Below are 10,079 nucleotides of genomic sequence, written 5' to 3'. Positions count from 1 at the left end.
TTGCGAAAATAATTATGTTCTTTGGTTGTTGTTTTTTTATTTCATACTTGTTTTCTGTGTACATACATTTTATTAAGTCATACACCTTACCACCAAGCCCACTTTGGAGAATTTTGAAGAATCTCTCTCTCTCTCTCTCTCTCTCTCTCTCTCTCTCTCTCTCTCTCTCTCTCTCTCTCTCTCTCTCTCTCTCTCTCTCTCTCTCTCTCTCTCTCTCTCTCTCTCTCTCTCTCTCTCTCTCTCTCTCTCTCTCTCTCTCTCTCTCTCTCTCTCTCTCTCTCTCTCTCTCTCTCTCTCTCTCTCTCTCTCTCTCTCTCTCTCTCTCTCTCTCTCTCTCTCTCTCTCTCTCTCTCTCTCTCTCTCTCTCTCTGTCTCTCTCTCTCTCTCTCTCAACCTCTCTCTCTCTCTCTCTCTCTCTCCCTCTCTCTCTCCCTCTCTCTCTCTCTCTCTCTCTCTCCCTCTCGCTCCTCTCTCTCTCTCTCTCTCTCTCTCTCTCTCTCTCTCTCTCTCTCTCTCTCTCTCTCTCTCTCTCTCTCTCTCTCTCTCCTCTCCTCTCTCTCTCTCTCTCTCTCTCTCTCTCTCTCTCTCTCTCTCTCTCTCTCTCTCTCTCTCTCTCTCTCTCTCTCTCTCTCTCTCTCTCTCTCTCTCTCTCTCTCTCTCTCTCTCTCTCTCTCTCTCTCTCTCTCTCTCTCTCTCTCTCTCTCTCTCTCTCTCTCTCTCTCTCTCTCTCTCTCTCTCTCTCTCTCTCTCTCTCTCTCTCTCTCTCTCTCTAGCTGTGTGGTCTTCCTCTCACACCTTCACGTTGTGAACATAATTATGTTATTTGGTTTTTATTGCACACTTGTTTTCTGTGTACATACACAAGTCATACACCTTACCACCAAGCCCACTTTGGAGAATTTTGAACAATAGACCTTTGTGCCAAATAGAATCAAATGCTTTTTTAAAGTCAATAAAGCAAGCAAAGATTTTGCCCTCTTTTATTTGGTGGACGTGTTTATTAATTAGTGTGTGTAAGGTGTATATATGGTCAGTAGTGCGATGGTTAGGGAGAAAGCCAATTTGACATTTACTTATTACATTTTTTTTTTGAAGGAAGGTTTGAATTCTTGAATTCTAAATGCTACAGAAAACCTTTCCCAAGTTGCTGTTTACGCATATTCCCCTGTAATTATTGGGGTCTGATTTGACTCCACTTTTGTGGATAGGGGAGATGAGCCCCAGGTTCCAGACAGAAGTTAGTACCATGTTGAACAATTTAAGCAAAGCATTTTGCAACTCAGGTGTGCTGTTTTTCAGCATTTCATTTCTGATGGTATCGAGACCATAAGCTTTCTTTGGATTTATAGATTTTAGCTTTTCATTTAGTTCTTGTTGGGTTATTGGGTAATCTAATGGATTTTCGTTGTTTTTAATGACTGATGGCGGAGGAGATGGCTGCTATATTACGGCTCATAACCGATTGTGCTATTGTGTGTGTTTTTTCGCGTTATAAGTAACTTATTTTGTACATAATTTTTCTGCCACCATCTCATATGACAGAAATGTGCTTCTGGATATCCGGACAGTGATTACTCACCTCGTACTGGACGAAGATATGTACTTTAACGAGTCGGACGCAAAGGATTTACTTCAGACACCCGACAAGGCCCAAATCCCCGTCATTCTCAGGAGAAAGAGATATCGGGGACGCAGGTCGGGGTGCCTTGTAAGGATCCGACGGCGAGTAGGTAATCTGCCTCTACCATCAGTCCTATTAGCCAACATACAATCATTGGATAACAAAATAGATGAGCTACGATCACGAATATCCTACCAACGGGACATTAAAAACTGTAATATCTTATGTTTCACCAAGTCGTGGCTGAACGACGACATGGATACCGGGGACTTTAATGCAGGGAAACTTAAATCCGTTCTACCTAATTTCTACCAGCATGTTAAATGTGCAACCAGAGAAAGAAAAAAAAAACTCAAGACCACCTTTACTCCACACACAGAGATGTGTACAAAGGCTCTCCCTCATCCTCCATTTGGCAAATCTGACCATAATTATATCCTCCTGATTGCTGCTTACAAGCAAAAACTAAAGCAGGAAGCACCAGAGACTCTGTCAATAAAGAAGTGGTCAGATGAAGCAGATGCTAAGCTACAGGACTGTTTTGCTACACAGATTGGAATATGTTCCGGGATTCTTCCGATGGCATTGAGGAATACAGCACATCAGTCACTGGCTTCATCAATAAGTGAATCGATGACACCGTCCCCACAGTGACCGTACGAACATACCCCAACCAGAAGCCATGGATTACAGGCAACATCTGCACTGAGCTAAAGGGTAGAGCTGCCGCTTTCAAGGACGCTTAAAATAAATCCCGCTATGCCCTCCGACGAACCAACAAACAGGCAAAGCGTCTATACAGGACTAAGATTGAATCGTACTACACCGGCTCTGACGCTCGTTGGATGTGGCAGGGCTTGAAAACTATTACAGACTACAAAGGGAAGCACAGCCACGAGCTGCCCAGTGACACGAGCCTACCAGACAAGCTAAATTACTTCTATGCTCGCTTCGAGGCAAGCAACACTGAAGCATGCATGAAAGCATCAGCTGTTCCAGACAACTGTGTGATCACGCTCTCCGTAGCCGATGTGAGTAAGACCTTTAAACATGTCAACATTCACAAGGCCGCAGTGCCAGACGGATTACCCGGACGTGTACTCCGAGCATGCACTGACCAACTGGCAAGTGTCTTCACTGACATTTTCAACCTGTCTGTAATACCAACATGTTTCAAGCAGACCACCATAGTCCCTGTGCCCAAGAACACTAAGGTACCCTGCCTAAATGACTACAGACCCGTAGCACTCACGTCTGTAGCCATGAAGTGCTTTGAAAGGCTGGTTATGGCTTACATCAACACCATCAACACCATTATCCCAGAAACCCTAGACCCACTCCAATTTGCATACCGCCCCAACAGATCCACAGATGCTGCAATCTCTATTGCACTCCACAATGCCCTTTCCCACCTGGACAAAAGGAACACCTATGTAAGAATGCTATTAATTGACTACAGCTCAGTGTTCAACACCATAGTGCCCTCAAAGCTCATCACTAAGCTAAGGACCCTGGGACAAAACACCTCCCTCTGCAACTGGATCCTGGACTTGCCGACGGGCTGCCCCCAGGTGGTAAGGGTAGGGAACAACACATCTGCCACGCTGATCCTCAACACAGGGGCCCCTCAGGGGTATGCGTGCTCAGTCCCCTCCTGTACTCCCTGTTCACCCATGACTGCATGGCCAGGCACGACTCCAACACCATCATTAAGTTTACCGATGACACAACAGTGGTAGGCCTGACCACCGACAACGATGAGACAGCCTATAGGGAGGAGGTCAGAGACCTGGCCGTGTGGTGCCAGGATAACAACCTCTCCCTCAACGTGATCAAGACAAAGGAGATGATTGTGGACTACAGGAAAAGGAGGACCGAGCACGCCCCCATTCTCATCGACTGGGCTGTAGTGGAGCAGGTTGAGAGCTTCAAGTTCCTTGGTGTCCACATCACCAACAAACGATCATGGTCCAAACACACCAAGACAGACGTGAAGAGGGCACGACAAAGCCTATTCCCCCTCAGGAGACTGAAAAGATTTGGCATGGGTCCTCAGATCCTCAAAAAGTTCTACAGCTGCACCATCGAGAGCATCCTGACTGGTTTCATCACCGCCTGGTATGGCAACTGCTTGGCCTCCGACCGCAAGGCACTACAGAGGGTAGTGTGTACGGCCCAGTACAACACTGGGGCCAAGCTTCCTGCCATCCAGGACCTCTATACCAGGCCTTGTCAGAGGAAGGCCCTAAAAATGGTCAAAGACTCCAGCCACCCTAGTCATAGACTGTTCTCTCTGCAACCCCACGGCAAGCGGTACCGTAGCGCCAAGTCTAGGTCCAAAAGGCTTCTTAACAGCTTCTACCCCAAAGCCATAAGACTCCTGAACAGCTAATCAAATGGCTACCCGGACTATTTGCATAGTCCCCCCACCCCCTGTTTTACGCTGCTGCTACTCTCTGTTTATTATCTATGCGAAGTCACTTTAACTCTACCTACATGTACATATTACCTCAATTACCTCGACTAACCTGTGCCCCCGCACATTGACTCTGTACCGGTACCCCCTGAATATAGCCTCGCTACTGCTATTTTACTGCTGCTCTTTAATTTTTTGTTTTTATTTTTTACTTATCTATTTTTTACTTAACACTTATTTTTCTTAGAACTGCATTGTTGGTTAAGGGCTTGTCAGTAAGCATTTCACTGTAAGGTCTACACCTGTTGTATTCGGCGCATGTGACAAATAAAGTTGGATTTGATTTGATTTGAACATTTTATTTTATTCTATTTTATTGGTTCAATTTTATTGAATTTTTTATTGGTTCTGTTGTAAGTCTTTTAGTGGGATGTTTTTGTATAGATTATCAATATAAGTTTTCTTGTATGGCTAATTCTTGTGGCTTTGTCGTGCTAAAATTGTTCCACATATCCCAGAACTGATTTTGGTCAATTGCATTTTCAATTTCATCAAATGTCTTACTGGTATAATTCAACTTCTTGCTTAGTTTCAGAGTTTCAAAGTACTCCAGGTTGTTTTGCTGCTTATGTTTTTCATTTGACATTTGTCTTAGGTGTTTTCTAATTGTTTTTACATTCGTTATCAAACCATTTTTCAGAAACGTTTTGTTTTTGTTTCTGATTTACTTTTGATGCTGCTTTTTGGAATATACAATCGATGTTTCGAGTAGCCGAATTAACACTTTCCTTATTGTTTTGGTATTGTGAGTTGTTGAAGACCTGTATAGAGTTCATCATTTCATTTAAGTTTAAGTTTCTGCACTATTTGGAGCCCATCTGTACGATTGGTTCATGTTGTAGAGTTTATTGGGCAGTTTTTTTGAATTGGGTATTGCTGGTTAATTTCTTCAGAAACACGTTGATCTGACTGTGATCTGACAATGATGACAGCTTTGCACACTCTTGGCATTCTCTCAACCAGCTTCACCTGGAATGCTTTTCCAACAGTCTTGAAGGAGTTCCCACATATGCTGAGCACTTGTCGGCTGCTTTTCCTTCACTCTGCCGTCCGACTCATCCCAATCCATCTCAATTTGGTTGAGGTCGGGGGATGGTGGAGGCCAGGTCATCTGATGCAGCACTCCATCACTCTCCTTCTTGATAAAATAACCCTTACACAGCCTGGAGGTGTGTTGGGTCATTGTCCTGTTGAAAAACAAATGATAGTCCCACTAAGCGCAAACCAAATGGGATGGTGTATCGCTGCAGAATGCTGTGGTAGCCATGCTGGTTAAGAGTGTCTCTGTCACACCATCACACCTCCTCCTTCATGCTTCATGGTGGGAACTACACATGCGGAGATCATCCCTTCACCTACTCTGCGTCTCACAAAGACACGGTGGTTTGAACCAAAAATCTCACATTTGGACTCATCAGACAAAAGGACAGATTTCCACCTGTCTAATGTCCATTTCGCGTGTTTCTTGGCCCAGGCAAGTCTCTTCTTCTTATTGGTGTCCTCTAGTAGTGGTTTCTTTGCAGCAATTCGACCATGAAGGCCTGGTTCACCCAGTTGCCTCTGAACAGTTGATGTTGAGATGTGTCTGTTATTTGAACTCTGTGAAGCATTTATTTGGGCTGCAATCTGAGGTGCAGTTCAACTCTAATCAACTTATCCTATGCAGCAGAGGTAACTCTGGGTCTTCCTTTCCTGTGGCGGTCCTCATGAGAGCCAGTTTCATCACAGCGGTTGATGGTTTTTGCGACTCCACTTGAAGAAACGTTCAAAGTTCTTGAAATGTTCCATATTGACTGACCTTCATGTCTTAAAGTAATGATGGACTGTCGTTTCTCTTTGCTTATTTGAGCTGTTCTTGCCATAATATGGACTTGGTCTTTTACCAAATAGGGCTACCTTCTGTATACCCCCCCTACCTTGTCACAGCACAACTAATTGTCTCAAACGCATTAATTAATTTTTAAGAAGGCACACCTGTTAATTGAAATGCATTCCAGGTGACTACCTCATGAAGCTGGTTGAGAGAATGCCAAGAGTGTGCAAAGCTGTCATCAAGGCAAAGGGTGGCTATTTGAAGAATCTCAAATCTCAAATATATTTTGATTTGTTTAACACTTTTTTTGTTTATCATGATTCCATATGTGTTATTTCATAGTTTTGATCTCTTCACTATTATTCTACAATGTAGAAAATAGTAAAAAGAAAAGAAAACCCCTGAATGAGAAGGTGTGTCCAAACTTTTGACTGGTACTGTATACGATAATGTACACCTTGATCAGTGTCAGAACCTATGCTAAGGACCTAAAGGAAGCTAAACTTGGCAGGGACCCACAGACCAATCCCCCCCGCAGCAGCGGCCCCCACTCAACTTTCTGAAACAACAGTACCCCCACCATCCCATGTCAGAGTGGGATGGTGAGCCGTTCTGACGTTGAGCAGTGAGGCACAGTCCACAGTGATCTGTTGATTTATTTTTGTCGATCAACCGTCCTGGGAAATCTTTTCTTGGTAGGAGGATGGACACAACTATATTGGTTGTTGGGAACATAGCCTGTGCCCGTTCTGCCACTCATCTCACTGCCCCAGAAACATTTTCACCTTTGGCACGAAGGTTGTTTGTGCCAGTGTGGATGATGATGTTGTAAGGACACCAGAATTTATACACCTGGTGTCTAGGGAATAATCCTTTCTGGACCAAGAACTTCCCATTTGAATCGATAAGGATTGCAGTTGTGGGTGGTTGTCTGGGTGGGAGCAGACTGGGAGGCTGGTAGGTTGACCTGGGCTGGAGCAGACTGGGAGGCTGGTAGGTTGACCTGGGCTGGAGCAGACTGGGAGGCTGGTAGGCTGACCTGGGCTGGAGCAGACTGGGAGGCTGGTAGGTTGACCTGGGCTGGAGCAGACTGGGAGGCTGGTAGGTTGACCTGGACTGGAGCAGCTTGTTCTCTCTGAGTTCTATGACCTCTGCTTCAACTAGAGAGAGGGTGTTGTGGAAACGTCGCATAGCAGGTGTTCTTGGTGTTGTAGGCATGTCCTTGGCTCTGTCTGCTGCAGGTGAGGTAGGTAGAGGGACACGGAGGGCTTCTTGCTGGGTCACAGAGACCGTTGGGGCTTTCCTCCATCATCTCCCTCCTTTACTTTTTCCTCAGCTTCTGAGATGAGTTCAGCTTCTACTTCTGGGGTAGCAAACACATTCTCAAAAGCCTGGAGTCTTGAATCATTGCCTTGTATCAATACAGTTCCATTATTGTATAAGTTTACTGTTTGATATGTGTTGCTCTGGTTAGCTTCTTCAAAAATGCTGATCTGACAGCCTTGGCTGATGCCTTTCTTTTTTGAGAAAGGGAAATGGTTGAAAATAAACCTTTTCCATATGTGGCCTCATTTGGTATTAAATATTACATTTGCTATTGTTTTGCAACTGGTAAGATCTGCAAACAGGCATTCATGGTTCTGTCCCATCATCAAACCTTTGAAACTTTTCTTAGCTTTCTCTGTCTGGATGTCTGGTGGGTAAACAATTTCCATAGCAACGCTGGTGATGTTTGGCGATAATGTTGCAGTAGAAGCCCACCTTTTCCAAAACAGCGTATTTTCTTGTATTATTGTCTCTAGTGTCTTTAGAGAACTGTTTTACTTTGATGTCCTTTATCTTCTGTCCTTCTTTTGTCTTTCTATTGTGTTGTTAACTAGCTAATTTTTAGTTAGCTAGCTAGCTTCTTTTAGGAGAGTCCCTAGCAACTGCTTAGCAACTAGTAAACAATCCAGCTAGCTAAGCTAACTGCACAAATGTATAAAAAAATTGTGTTTTCTAGAACACGGCCCTACAGTATGAGAGAGGGTAGAGTTATGAGTCCCATAGTCACAAACCAAAAGAGGTTTGGGGGTTTCTGAAACCTTAACCTTATAACCCTGACCTCCTGATAATGTGAAAACACAGGATATGCTCATGGTAGACCGACAGACAGAGGGACAGAGAGAGAGAGTGTGTGTGTAGTCTTCTGAGAATTTCAAGGGTGCTGTTCTGTTCTAGTAAGTGGACATTCTGACCTCCCAACATATTTTAGACAACTATACAAACCCCTCTCTCTCTCTCTCTCTCTCTCTCTCCATACCCATCTCATCAGAACCATGGGTAGACCTACCTTCCATACCCATCTCATCAGAACCATGGGTAGACCTACCTTCCATACCCATCTCATCAGAACCATGGGTAGACCTACCTTCCATACCCATCTCATCAGAACCATGGGTAGACCTACCTTCCATACCCATCTCATCAGAACCATGGGTAGACCTACCTTCCATACCCATCTCATCAGAACCATGGGTAGACCTACCTTCCATACCCATCTCATCAGAACCATGGGTAGACCTACCTTCCATACCCATCTCATCAGAACCATGGGTAGACCTACCTTCCATACCCATCTCATCAGAACCATGGGTAGACCTGCCTTCCATACCCATCTCATCAGAACCATGGGTAGACCTGCCTTCCATACCCATCTCATCAGAACCATGGGTAGACCTGCCTTCCATACCCATCTCATCAGAACCATGGGTAGACCTGCCTTCCATACCCATCTCATCAGAACCATGGGTAGACCTGCCTTCCATACCCATCTCATCAGAACCATGGGTAGACCTACCTTCCATACCCATCTCATCAGAACCATGGGTAGACCTGCCTTCCATACCCATCTCATCAGAACCATGGGTAGACCTACCTTCCATACCCATCTCATCAGAACCATGGGTAGACCTACCTTCCATACCCATCTCATCAGAACCATGGGTAGACCTGCCTTCCATACCAATTACAGGCTAAGGCCTCCTATTGTGAAAACAACAAGGAGAAAACACAGCAAAACATTGGGGTGACGAAACCTGTTAAACATCTCATGACTGCACCTCTCGTTAAATTACATCACTTTTTCCATTCCGCAATTCAACATTCCATCTTGTTTGTTTTCACCCAGATAATTAGCTTCTCTTCTACATATAGTATGTAAACACTAGCTTGGTTACATACATACCATTACTCTCCCATCATAAAGGACCAGACAGGCCCCTCAGTGAGAAACCAGGGATAGATCATTATCACTCCAGGTAGAAGTTAGCCTTAGACACCCTGATCTAGGTTCAGTACTGGTCCTCAGTCATAACCTTAACTATTAGAGTATTAAATAAAAAAACGGACTTAAGATCAGCATCTAGGGACCACTTCATTCACTTCTATAATTCTCTCTAAACTATTCAAAACACCTCACTAATCTGGGCATTGTTTTCAGGCTTTTACCTATTTACTATTAAATATTTACGATGTATTTATTTGTACCTCTATTGTGAAGGTGAAAGAAGGAATATGTAGTGTGTGTGTGTGTATGTGTGTGTGTGTGTGTGTGTGTATGTATGTGTGTGTGTGTATGTGTGTGTGTGTGTGTGTGTGTGTGTGTGTGTTTTGAAGGTTGGCAGGGTCAGACATTGCGCTCAACAGATGTAGTTTATAAGGTAAGACCTTTGGAGGTGTGCTAACACACACACACACGCACATGCACGCACACACACACACACACACACGCACACACACACACACACACACACACACACACACACACACACACAATACACACACGCACACATCTTGGTGTGGTGCCACAGCAGAGCAGAGTAGAGCCAGACCCTGCAGGGTATTTTCCACCAACAACATCTCAACAGAGGATGAACTGTGACCTGCATGTTTTAACATCTCCCATCTGACCTGCATGTCGATTGAAGTGCTTCTTTCACACGTTAAGAACATCGTGTGATTTCAAATAGACCAAGAACTAGAGGGATGAGAGAAGGAGAAAGACAAGGAAGAAGAGAGGAGAGGAGAAAAGGAGAGAGAGAGAGAAGAGGAGAAAAGGAGAGAGAGAGGAGAGGAGGAGAAAAGGAGAGAGAGAGAGAGGAGAAAAGGAGAGAGAGAGGAGAAAAGGA

Source organism: Coregonus clupeaformis, chromosome 8 (assembly GCF_020615455.1).
Source record: "Coregonus clupeaformis isolate EN_2021a chromosome 8, ASM2061545v1, whole genome shotgun sequence".
NCBI classification, from domain to species: domain Eukaryota; kingdom Metazoa; phylum Chordata; class Actinopteri; order Salmoniformes; family Salmonidae; genus Coregonus; species Coregonus clupeaformis.
This window is presented reverse-complemented; position numbering follows the sequence as displayed.